Raw genomic sequence first — 13,755 nt, 5'->3', positions numbered from 1 at the left:
AAACTTAAGTCATTTGATCCTAACTAACATCACTGCTTCACAGCAAAACTACAATTCAAGTGGTGCATAGCATGAAATAACATCAACTTCTGAAATCAGATGACTTATCCTTTAAAACGCTCAGTAACTCCAAGAGAACAGACTGACCAGCTTGTTCCCATTACTGCACTAAAACCATTAAACATTGCATTAGAAATCTCAAAAACTTCCAAACTTTTCACCTCCCATGAAAATGATTTTAAACCTGCCAAAAGAAAGCAAACCTTAAATGCACCTTTTAAACACAGCCATAGAATTGCTTTTCCCTAGTGTAGCCATAATCCTACATACAAGACCTACCCAATCCCAACAGCCAAAATAAGAAGAGCCACTAAAAAGGCCTGAATGAGAAGATAAGAGCTGGCAGAAGTTTAAGTGAATGCCCGGACAGATTTGATTGAGGTCCCAACCAAGGATCAATTCAGTTATCCGTATGTAAATATACAAAGCCTTCCGATAAACTACATCACTGAGAACTTAACCAAGGGCAGGACTAATAAGAAAAGCAAGACACCACACAAGCTGGATCTTAATGTATGGTGACTGGCCTATTTGCAATTACATTAAGTAGCCAAAAGCTGGGGGTGAAGCCTAGACAGGCTCAGATTATCACAGAGTCTCCTCATTGAAAACCCCTTCCATTAAAACAAGGATATTCAATTAACGTGCACAAGCAGCATTAGATGCAAATGCAAGCTTTTTCAAACTGCAAGGGAGACACCTCTGCCTTCACCACTTCGTCAGCCAAGTACTGCTCGATATAATGCCTGCCCCGACCTGGTGGTAACCAGGATCACCCAGGGATCACAGACTACAAATACAGCCCAACGTTGAGATCCACCATTAGGCATTAAAAATTAAGTAAGAACTATCACACAGCTTACTGTCCTGATTTTAGAAAAGGAAATCAAAATTATCCTATCAAAGAAACTGCCAGAAATGCCAGCAAGCAGCCCTGAGAACCACTTCTGAAGGAAGACTGCATGATGAGCTGTGGTCTCTTGCACTATTAGATAGTCAAAGTGGACATTTCAACATGTAGTTATTGCATCAACGATTTAAATCTGCAAGGAAAATTACAGAAAAACAGTACCCATTTCACACACACTGCTGGATCCCTTCCATCCATCCTATCTCCTTTTTCATCTCTGACAAAAAACTAGCAAAGAGGCCCAGAGAGCTCATTTGGGTTGAAAAGCAAATATGTAGAAGTTGAACAAAGATGACTTTGCTTCTAGGTATTACTTGAACCTGCTACAGTAAACGTTAACTGCAGTATCTTATTTTGGTAAGAGCAGTTGCATGCCACTAAAAAACTCCCAACGCTGCCTGTAGTCCTGGGAGGTGGCTATGTGAAAGTCTGCCATGGGCAAGGTCAGAGACTTCAGGCAATCTCTGAGCTTGGAGAAGCGAGTGGTTAAAATGATGTTAAATTCCTGCATGTGAAGCGATAAGACTTATTAAGGCACAGAAATGTTTGTTGTTGTTCTAATAGTATCACTGGAGCACATGAAGAGGAATTGGTGCTCTTCCATTCCGTCCTGGTATGACAATAAAGCACCTCATCTCCATGAAAAACTACACAGTAATTCACCCAAGAAAAAAAAATCCCACATATTAAATGTATTCATGAAAGTGGATTCTATATACCAAAATCAGATGCTACATGTATTATTTTTACAGCATCTTATTTTATTCATTCTAAGTAAATCTTCTGCCAACATATGATTATATGGAGTTGTGGGGATGTAAAGGGAGAACCACAGCCAACTGCCATGCAGTTTAAATGCAAATTTCAAGAACCTGCTTAGAAACATCGCACTTAACTCCATTTTTCCTGTAAGAAATGCTAAATCCTAAAAGAAAGAGGAAAAAAAAAACGACATACAGTAAGGTTGAGTTCTCCTGGCCTTTAGGACACGAAAACCTTTTACGTGCTGACTTGAAGCCTTGCAGCAGCTGAAGCAATAAATATTGACAGCTAGCTGGCAAACAGCAGAGATACCAGTGCTCAGGCTCCAATTTCACTTGCATCAGCAAAGACAGATCCTAGAAGGGGCAGCATAACCAGGGCCTTATATGTGCATCGCTATCGCTGCTGCCTTTGTCTGTATTTAAAGCACATTTTCCCCTCTAAGACTGGAGTACCTTCAAACATACCTGCTTTCACATATGACTCTGAAACCTTTCACTTAGCTCTTAAATCCCATTGCAACACAGACCGTGATACAGAACTGACTGGCTACAAAGCATACAGCAAAAACCTTGTGGTTATTCAGTTCCATCCTTCCCTGTTCTTACATAGCCCCGCTCATTCTCTCCGATGCTTCTCAAGTTTTACATGAGGCCACACACTGCTTATCGAAAACTGAACAGTCAATTCATCGCAAATACGAGGGAAAACCCAGTACTGAATTACAAGATACTCAGACAGCACAAAAGAAATGGAAGAAAGCATTAATAAAATTGGGTTCAATTAAGAAATTGTGTTGGTGACTGAGTTCTACTTTTCTCTCAGCTCTCACCTCAAATATCTTCTATTCCTGAGGCTGGACTACAGAAGTTTTAAGTAAATAAATCCAGTTTGCATAAAGGAAGGAAAGAAAAAAAAACACGAGACTACAAAACTCAGTCTCTGTCTTCACACCAGAGAAAGTTAACTTTCCAGCATCTTACACTGCAGCGCAGACAAACTGCAGACTGATAGCTTCTTTTCAGCTAACTTTCATCCTGCAGCCAAGTTAAATAGATTTTAAACTGAGATTTAAAACAAAGAATTCTTAGTAAAAATACGAAATGTTGTGTTTTATCTGTCCTGCAACAGGAAAAAAAAAAAAAAAAACAGTCTAACCTAGTTCTCAAAGCTTCTGCTCCTGACTTCATCTGAAGCAAACAAATTTTTAACCCTGCACAAACACATCTAAGATCATACTGTATGTTTGTAAGAATCCACCAGCACACAGTGCCACCGTCCTCCCCAGTGCACAGCTCTGATGGGTGCAGGGGCAGACTCATACTCAATGCTATAAGCATTTGCCTGATTCCCAAGGGAAGATATGAAAGAAGACAAGCTCACCCTCCAACTTTGAGTAGACACCAATCTTAACAGGTAACTTGAACCAATACTCGTGAAGATTTCTCTTTCTGGCTTCCTGAAGATTTTCTTTGCTCTTTGTCTAACACTGAAGATATCTCATTTTGATGTCAGTACCTGATTAGCAAGCCTTTCTAGATGACAGGCACTTCCCGTTGTACGCCTCACTTGCTCAACAAACGCAAATTCCACATTAGAAAAAGTACCCTATGAAATCTGAAGACTGCCATAAATGCACGGCTCATTAACCAATACGTACGCACGAGAGTGGTTTTATTGCGCTGGTGTGGAGCATCTAGAAAGTAGCAGTGCACTGAGGTTCGGTTCAAGCAGAGAACACTAAGATTTCTGCTTTCAGGCTTCCATGCTACCAAGTCAGTCCAACTGCAGCATTTGCAAGCCGTCAGTTTGGGCACAGACGGTAAGTATTTAGTTTACCTAGTGAATCCTCAGACTCAGAATCTCATTTGATTCTAATGGCTGCCCTCTGAAGTCAAAATATTCCTGACCAGGATGGGAACATTCCCTATAGGCTTCACGTGTGGAGGTGAGACAGCTACCGAACCTTGCCGTTGGTTCTGTTTTGAAGCGAATCCCAGTCAGCTTCAGGGGAGATGCTCAGTCCATACAGTTTGAAGAAAGGCACTACAGAGAACAGAAAATACCCAAAAGCAGAGGACAAACGTGACGGAGGATGTCAGGAGAAAGAGTTAACACTAAGTTTATCTGTGGTATTTTATCCAATTTGATGCCACCAAGTGTAGAACAAAGAAATGGACATGTTGGCATGTTTGTTTTAATTTAGTAGATTCAAACAGAGATTAAAAAGAAACCAGTTCCCATTCACTGTCCAAGCTTCATTTTAAGGGAAGATACTTCAAGGAAGAACGTGGTATTCTTTGTCTCTCTGAAAGCAAAATCAATTAAGCACAAGACTCAGTTCTTGTAACCGCAATTTATTTGCAAGAGCCACAAGAAAAAGCAAGCTAAAAAATCACAAAACTGAAATTAATAAATATTTGTCAGTAGCACTGACAAGCCCACTACAAACAAATGACAACCTTGGACAGAGATCTGCATTATCACTGCTTCTTCTGCAGCGTCGCAGATCCAGACTGCTATGGAAATGCTTTAATGCTGTGAAAAACAAAACGTCAACTCTAAGGGGTCACTGTTGATTTCATAGGCAATTAATTCAGGAGCTTTGGGTGAGAGGAATTTTGATATTTTGAAGCACTTAAAAACACCAACCTTGGCTTCCAACAATTGTATTATGGAGGCCTAGGAAACAGCATGGATGCTAAGGTACACAGCTCTACACTTGAGAGCATAACACTGTTGTGCTACATTAAGGGATAATTTCAGTTTTCTGCTCTGTTTAACAGCACATATAGTTAAGCAGTATTAAAATACTCAAAAGAAAGTCTACCGGGCTTCCTTCTAATCTTTCTTAATGCGGTACCTACCAAACCTAGGAAACTTGATAGACAATATCTTCAAACTGAAGGAGCTTACTAGTCCGTAATGACAGTGAGTCGAGAGAAGCGCCATTAAAAAAAACCCCACACTTCAACCACCTGCTATCTGGAAGAAAGTGCCTACAGTCTTTTCAACAGGAAACGGTGGGAAAAAGAAGTTACCAGCTGGAAGATGTACAATTTAATTCACAGCGGGGGGACGTAGAGCCACTCATTTCTCATGCTTTTGGCCAAGTCTTGCTGGCGAGAGATTCGAGGCATTGTGTGTGACCACTGGACACGAAGAAGAAAGGAGCTCCCGAAGCACTCAAAACCCACTTGAAACTTGAAGCCTGCAGAATGCAATTAGGCAGCTCTGAGGTTAAGTAAATCCCTTGGCTATGGGTCATTAGAAGTTGTCTCACATTCAGTATCAAAACTGCACTCTGGGGCTTGGAGCCAGCCTAGGACATTTTTATTCATCTGGGCCCATTCTCGAAGTGCAAGAAGAACCTTGCTGCTGCATGCTAAATGGTATCGTGCAACAAACTGGGCACAACGTGCAAGCCAGCTCACTCTTTCCACACAGAATAAGACATCAAAAAACCTTAAACAGTAAACCAACATCAATATCACACTTTCAGCACCACACCAGCCGAAAAGTTGGCATAAAATTTTACAAGGATTCTCTATCAGAGAGATTATGTGGCATTGAAGAGATTATCTGCCTTGCTACACTGTCCTGATAGTGGATTTATACGTGCCACTCTTCCCAGCACCATGTCCTAAATGGCTGCCTGTTAAATGTGCAAAGAATGTATATGACACATTAACTTTTAAGCACAGATACCACTAAGAAATTCTGACAGTATCACGGCATTGTGAGAATTCACAATTTGTAGCTTTTCTTATAGATTAAGTACCTAAGAATCTGATTATTTTCATATTTCATTTAAAAATTAATCTTCAGTCATCATGGCAGCAGAAAACTGTGAATCCTAAGAGCCTAAATCCAAACAAAATATTCCTAAAATGAAGGTGGATTAAAAAATTCCAAGTATTTTTGAATTCTGACTCCTGTTTTCCACAGATAGGAAGACAAGGCTTCGCATTCCAAATCCCTCTGTTGGTTACTTGTCAGTTACAAACTGAGTCATAGTCTGATAACATTTTATTTAATTAACAGAACTCTGAAAATAATTAGGGAAATAACTGCTGAGAATTTCTGTTTCATTCACATGCGTAAGATCACACGGTTACTAGACACATGCATGCTAAATATACCACATGCTATCATGGCAGCAGCTCGGTTCTGTACAGGCCCCTTGTATTAAATTTCTCCCGCAAGTGACATTAGAGTTTAGCTCTGCTACAGCAAATATACAAAGAGGCCGCACATTCCAAACAATCATCCAAAGGGAAAAGCTATGCCAACCGAGCACTAAGTGTGCCAGTGCTACCATAACCCACTTACTGCTTGAGAACACACATGTAACCCTCACATTCATTATTTATATTAGGAGGTTTTAACATTCAAGACTCCAAAGCTAATTGCTTTGTCTTTCACTCTTTCACTAAACAAATTTAAGGAAAAAGTTACAAGATTGTAGTCCATAATGCATGACATAGAAGATAGATTAAATTCAGAACTGGACACGTTATTAACCAGATATGACATTTAACTACATTTGAAATGTTTTAGTGGTTTATTAAATCAACTGGGTACACAAAAGCTACTAGAACACATAATAAGCTTCATGGCATGCTGTTCTAACAATTTCATAGCAGATGTTCTCTACAAAAGATATTGATATATAGACACACATTGTCACTACATATATTGACATATAAATATACACACATTGGCATATAACAAGTGCAAACAAATCTGAGTTGTCAAAACTGAGTGCACACTTCAAATATTTAATCAACCTCTGTCGCTACACTTTGCTATGTCATACCACAAAAACTAATACCATGGCGAATGCCAGCCTGACGGGCAAAGGAAGGCAACCTCTTCTAAAAGCTGCCCATGAACTAACACAGGGGGCACCTCAGATATCATGGTTCATGGCTGCAGCCCACTGCCTCGGAGAAAGCCAAAATGAAACGGAAATAGATTTGATCACAGAGCTCAAAACAGATAAGAAAAGTATCTGTATTCTGCTGTATTCACATTAATCCTTTCCTTTACGGAAGCACAGAGGAAAGCCTAACTCCTTCAACTCAAATACTCATCACTAACAGTGTAGTCACAATAAGCTTCAGCGCTGAAGCTGGAGGCAGGGGAGAACATCCAGACCTTTGGGCAAATATTTAGGCCACTAGCTCACATACGGAAATCTCAGACTGTTGCTAACGAAACCACATCCATGGTGGCTAGTTTAAAGTTATCTCCTGTACTTACTTCAGGTGTAACTGTATGTTTGCTGCATACTATGAGCACATCTAGACCTGTTCCACTCGAGCAGTAACTCCACAAGATGGCTCAGACATCCCTGGTTCTCCCCGCTGTCAGGAGGACACCTGGAAGTATGCCCTGGGCAGGTCAAGCTAACAAAAAGGGAGGCAAACCTACAGCTATGCCGTGATAAATAGCTGGATTTTGAGTAGATGATATTTTAATGATTGCTCATTATGCAATCCGAGTAGTTCCTTAAATTAGTCTGCAGAGACTAATGAAGCAGCGGTTTATCAAATAATACAGTGGCAGAGATACAGCACATCACGTTTTTACAGAAGAGAAACATTAGAACCTTTGCAATTTCACTCACTCAATGGTCATAAACCAAACTAGCTAAAGTTTACGGCATGGTCCCAACACACTGACTGGGTTTCCTTCTGACATTACAACTTCAGTACAATTAATGAATATAAAAGTTCATGTTATCGCTTTCATGCTTTATAAAGTTTAGGATTACAACACCATACTGAGGTACATCTCACTTCACATTCTTCAAAAATAACACAATGCCTAAGGGACCATGCTGGAGGCACCACATCATCTCTGTAAAGCAGGAAGGATTTTTTTAATGAACCAGGAGAATCACTTGTACTAACTACATGGAGAATCTGTATTTACTTCACACCACACATAAGCATGATTAAGATTCTTTATGTGGTCAAGTAGCACCATGTTGACTAAGCACTGGTACAGGGCAGCGTTCCACCTGATAGCTTGAATACCCAATCTGGGCCACCTGGGCACTGTGCAGCTGGTGGTAAGAAGTCCCCACACCCTACCCATGGGAGCACAAAGTGTTGTTGCAAAGGAGAAAAAAAAAAAAACACTTTTTTCAAGAACTGTGGTTCACCTCCTTGTAACTGTCAAAAAGGCAAGCCTAGCCCATTAGGGTCCCATCGTCTGCTTCCTGCTAGACCTGGCACTTGCCTTGTTACTACTCAGATACTTAAGCGATCACTTTACTTGCATCAGGCTTGAACCCATTTGGGCATTACATGATATTTGAAAATTTATTTCCATCTTGATGATTTAAGAATTACATACCACTCTGACCGACTATTAGAAAGTCACAGCACTACAGAACAACGATGATGTAACGGCGCTTTACAAGTATACAACACATTCAGAAGTTTGATACCTGATATGTCACCAATACAGTAAACACTGAAATACAAATGTTTCTACTGCAAGCAAATAATATTAAGGTTCTACAGATCATTTGAACCATGTTTTGACTAAGAACAATGCTCAGTATTACACAAAATATTTTAAAAATGCTGACCTTGGTGGAGACTTGGCATTAAATTATCTGCAACTGTTTGATGTGTTACAGTTCACTCTTATTTCAGAAAACAAACACACAAAAAGCAACAACAGAAATCAAAATCTACCTAAACAAGATTAATAATAAAAACATGACATAGAAAATGTAAAACTATGCAGACTTTAAGATCACAGTGTTTTATTTCCTGAAAGTATTGATATATAATCGGTCAGTTTGGGAACACAGACTTTTCCAGACACAAAGTGGAAACAAGGAATAAAGCCCTGTTCATGTGATATATGCAGCTGACTGATCTGAAACTGTATTCTTGAGAGCATTACATGATAAATCAGAAGCAGAAGGGAAGATATTATGAAAATAAAAAAAAATGATAGGTACTGAAAGTAGATCAGATTTACTAGATAAGTCTGACAGAAAACTCATATCTACCCACTGGGAAATGAAATGAATGAAAGCTACAGAAAAAGCAGAGAAGGGCAGAAAAGTTGGGACTCAAATACTTCTGGTCTGCTTGCATCTCTCTCTCAAAAAAAAAAAAAAAGATTAGAAGGAATACACAGCTGAAGTCTGAAACATTCACTCTTCCAAATCCTCACACCAAGTCACACCCCACATAGCTTCAATTGGTTACGTCACTTCATTTTAGCCGTATCACACAGCACGCCACCTCTCCTCTTCAAAACACGGTTCCTTGTCCACGTGACAGGGCAGAACAGGACTGGAGATTGTTAACCTGCACCTAGGCAGGGAGACAAGGCTTAAGGTATTTGCACCAGGGTCAGAAAGCAATCAACCATGTTCAATGGCAAGGCAAAGCACCAATCTTACATTTCCTCCACAATTAAACACTCAAGCAAAGCAAGGTTTGGCAATAAAAGTAACATTTGCTGCTAAAACAACTGCCTAGCAAAGTCCTTCAGACAACAGTTGAAACTTGTAATTTAACCTACAGGTATCAGCTGAAGAACTGAGAACAAATGGAAAAACACAGCACTCACTGGAAAATTATTTTATTTTCCATATTTTTCCCTAAGGAGCCGATGGAAGTTCTGCTTTGCAGAATTAAGCCCCACAGTTAAAACTGAGACCTCTCAGAGTCAGGCACCCACTCGGTCAGGTCTAACAACAACACGGTAGAACTACCACCACCAGCTAACCGCTATCAGCGCCACAAGATCTGGACGTGCTCTACAGAAGCCTCTGTCACAGAGTCCTAAGTGAACCAAAACCCTGAGCTCACCAGCTCTCATGATTTGTGAGGGCCGACTCAGCCAAAGCTTTCTTCTCTCAGCAGAACCATCGATCCGGAGCACAGACAGATTCTGGAGCTACAAGTTTTACTGAAAGTCACAAACTTCATTTTAATCTAATTGTCTAAATTAAGTATATAAGGAAAAAAAGCATTACTTTAAAAAAAAAAAAAGACTGATGTAAATTTGCTATAACAATTAAAGAGTTTCAAGCCTACTCTAAGAAGGCATTTTATGCCAACTTCGATGGACATTTTATAAAGCAGTTTCTGCTAAATCAAGAACCTTGAGAATCATACATTCTCAACACAAGAAAATGACCAAACCACATTTAATAAGGAAACAAAGTAAAAGTTGGTTGGTGCTGGCTGTCACTTGTTTTACTGGAATGTATCAGTTTCAGTAATTTTCTGCTAAAGATGCGAACAAGAGCTGAAACAGGAATTCACAGCTACAAACCACACGAGACCATGTGATGAGACATGCCCCCCTCCAAATGCAGGTGCATTGCCACCCACTTCTCACTCGCAAATAGTCATAATTGAATGTACTCAGTCTCTCAAACACTTAACAGATGACAAATTCAACTCTTAAGAAACGTTCTCCATTAAGAAACAGCTTTGTCCTCTTTAGGGACTACAATTAAGAGCACTTTGTGACACCGTGGATTTTTAAGCAGTAGGGATAAAAACAAAGCAAATACTTTCTCTCCGTGGGTATCCTAACATGTCATTGACTTGCACAGCTACACTAAACTAACTAGTTTAAAGGTAGCCTGCATACATTTATCTACACAAATTGCAGTCACACCTTTAATCACAATATAGCTTTACCTTTGATCTAGGAGGGGATCTGAGCAATTCTAGCTAAACAGACTAAAAGACTATTTTCCTGAATTTGGTTTCTAATCTTAAAGACAGATCTAATTAGTAATATTTTTCCCATCATAAGTTCTCGAGCAGAGTAGCTCAGCAAGTCTTTCAAATGTGAGCATTATTAAGATAAGCCAAGGAAGCTGCTGTGCACGAAATGCAGATAAGGCCTGTGAGCCTGTAACATGTCTGAGCACACGGCACAGACCTACCGGACGCACCGCTCCCCTGGTGCCTGCCCCTTGGCCACCAGCACACCGCCTGTGTTCCCTGCACTTGTGCTCCCACCCTGGAAATCCAGGAGAGCATCTCAACACACTGGGGCATTCTGGAAATTAAGAGTGGCAGCGAAAGCACAGATCTAGAGCTACATGCGTTAGATTGAAGAGCTGAGTTCATTATTTATTGCAGCTCTCTCACAGACATGTACAGTTGTGCAATGCAGGATTGTAGAGATGTCCTCTAACCAATGCTAATCCAATCAGGTATCACTCAGTAAATTACTTGTTGTGCTCATATTGTCTCCCTAAAATAAGAGTTAGACAATTATAATATGGTAGTACAGCAGAGGACAAAGACTGCCACTCAAGTAAGCTTTCTAATCCATAGAAGGGAAGAAAGTTCTGTACACACATACAGAGGGACCACTACAACCTGTTAGCTTTTTTTTTTTTTTTTTTGCCAAACACAGCTTTACACTTTTTTTTAAACACAGCTCTAGAAGTTTTTGCTAAGGCAACTTGTATCTTGACTATAATACAGCCAACATGCTGCATTATAAGGAAGACAACAGCAAGATCTGACTAATATGTTTAGAAGAAAACACATTCACTACCATGGGAACCCTGTCAGAATTCTCCAACGTTTCAAGTAGTCTAAAGGATGCATTTCTGTGCTAGACTTCCTCTTCTAATAATCTCTGTACTAATCCTTCCAAGACACACACATTAATACTGTAACAAGGAACAAGCACAAAGGCAGTGAGGGCAGTTTACAGCATTTTCATTGTAGATGTAACAGGCACAAGGAAACACTGTAGAAAGAATACAGGACAAGGATCTCCACCACCTACATCATTGCTCCCAAGGGTTTAGCCACAACAGTGAAACAAGTTCACTGCAATCTCACTGTAATTACAGTTAATGACTGTAGGAGAAACAATGAAATATGAAAAAAGAAACCAAACATTTCAAAAGATGTACTAAATTCACAGTCCAAGCTGACTTCAGCTAATCTGGTCTAGAAGTGTAACCAGAACAATTTTGTTTCTACCTAACTGAACCATATTAACATGATGGCCATCCCAAACTTTTGTGAAGTATAGCCATAACAGGAAGAAAAGCAAGTGAGTTCCACCTCCCAATTTTCAGATTTACTGTAACTCTATCTGTATACAGCAGACTGCCAGCAACGCCAGCAAAATAAAACTGAGCTAGTTTACAAATAAACTACCTTCAAGACTTCTCAAGTTGCTGCAATTTACAGGAAAACCTCAAACAATCTTGCAGCACGCACAAGACTTCAACGCACACAATAGTGTTTAAAACCATTTTTCTCACTTCCTGGGTGGAAAATACTGTATAAATTTTACCTGTCACATGGTCAGTAGTAGTAAATCAAATTCTCCTAATAATGTTTGAGTTTCACTTCCAGGTGGACTTTTTTTAGTTGCTTGTTAGAGTCCAAGTTTGTCTTTCAACGAGAGCCCAGGTAGCAAGTACAAATTCAACTGCTACCTCAGAAAGCATTTCTACAAGTTTTGTTACAGGGCCTGAGATCAAAAATCAGGACCCAAACCTGTCAGTGCAGATTTATCAATCCAAAAGCAGAACAAACGCTCCCTAAAAATCATTTTACATGCTGAAATAATGGAACATTTTCTGCTTTCAGTCCAGAGCCGCCAGTGTTTGCTTCCCCAACATCAGCTAGTAAGGATCTAAGCATTTAACCAAATGACTACGTGTATCACACTAAGAGCTGAAATGAGATTTTAATCAACAAAAAGCTGGGCAACTTGGCACGTAATCTTGCTTTTTCTCAACTTCAGAAAAAGAGGTATTCTTCTACAGAGATCAAAATTAAACACATTCCAGAAGTCATGAAATAAAGCACATGACAAACAGCATCTTGAATGTATGTCATATCAAGTTCCTTCCCCTACATAACAATAAGAAAAAAGTATTCTATAATCCCTCGAATAATGTAGCAACTACAAAGACAATTGCGGCACAAGCTCTTCCAAAAGCATGCATTTTAAATGCTTACTTTATCTTTCAGAATCAATATAACTACAACAGCCGTGTTTCCTTGCCCGAATCTGTATTTGTAAGGAGATTTTCATGGAAAAGGCAAGCTAAGAATTGTATAAGGCAATCCAACTTGGATACATAGTCCCAGGTAAGCTGATACATTAATGGTGGGATACTTCAAAATTTAAAGGTCTGAGACCAGAAATACTTATAACTCCAAAATCAAGAAAGCATTTGAGCTAAGATTAGAAAGGCTCACTCCCTCTCAAGTGTAAGAGTTGATAAAGCAAGCTACATACACAAAAAACAACCTAAGCAAAGGGGTATCTGAGGAACTGGTCTTTCTATTAAATTCTACATCGCTTGTATCTTTGTTGAAACAATTTTTAAAATGATCCTTTCTAGTTACTTTAACTGTCATCACAAAGTCCTGAAGAAAACCATCCCTAAATACACAGGTAGACTGAAACATTCACATTCAGGACCCCACTGCAGCTTTGAAAGACTCTCACCTACTCCTTCCTTCCTCCCCTGTGGCCCAAATGCTGATGTACCCGAGTGCCTGATGACTGCTGGGCTGGCTGTCTCTTTCCTGGTCCAACACTGCAACAGATCAGACTGTTTTAGGATAAACTAATTATGCCAGTGCAGCACGTTACAAGCCACTATGATTAAAAGAGACGAGACCATGAAAAATTAAAAGCAGTAAAGTACAGATAGGTCAGAGGCAAAAACTGTGATCTCAGCTACTGAAGATAAGAAGCCTGGAGGACTCCTCATCAGATAGGAACACAGAATTGTAGCTGGGAGAGTGACATTAGATATCTAAATACTTAATTTATCCTGCTTCTAGCAGATTTAACAGGCACAAAAGAAACTTAACATGAAGGGCTGTTGTTCCTTAGGCCTTCAGAAAATTAGTAATCCAAGCCTTAGAAGAACAGCATACCACGATCTCTGTGGCTTGCTCGTAGGCATTATCTACACTCATGCAAGACAGCTACAGAAACAAATATAGGTGCCTTAAATGAAACAGATCCGAAGA

General features: G+C 39.7%; 1 protein-coding gene across 11 annotated transcripts in view; it reads right to left on the bottom strand.

Annotated features, from left to right (window-relative positions):
• MEF2A (myocyte enhancer factor 2A) overlaps positions 1–13,755 on the bottom strand; it is an 87,787-nt gene that overhangs the window by 64,402 nt on the left and 9,630 nt on the right. Inside the window, exon 1 of one of the 11 annotated variants that reach the window (XM_040570368.1) lies at positions 4,774–4,793. The exons of the other annotated variants lie outside the window; for them this stretch is intronic. The gene's annotated coding sequence lies outside the window, so the exon portion shown is untranslated. Of the gene's footprint in view, positions 1–4,773; positions 4,794–13,755 lie in introns of those variants that run through there. 11 annotated transcript variants of the gene reach the window in all.

This window comes from Cygnus olor, chromosome 11, assembly GCF_009769625.2.
Source record: "Cygnus olor isolate bCygOlo1 chromosome 11, bCygOlo1.pri.v2, whole genome shotgun sequence".
NCBI classification, from domain to species: domain Eukaryota; kingdom Metazoa; phylum Chordata; class Aves; order Anseriformes; family Anatidae; genus Cygnus; species Cygnus olor.
Note: the sequence above shows the minus strand (reverse complement) of the source record. Positions and strands in the feature narration are given on the sequence as shown.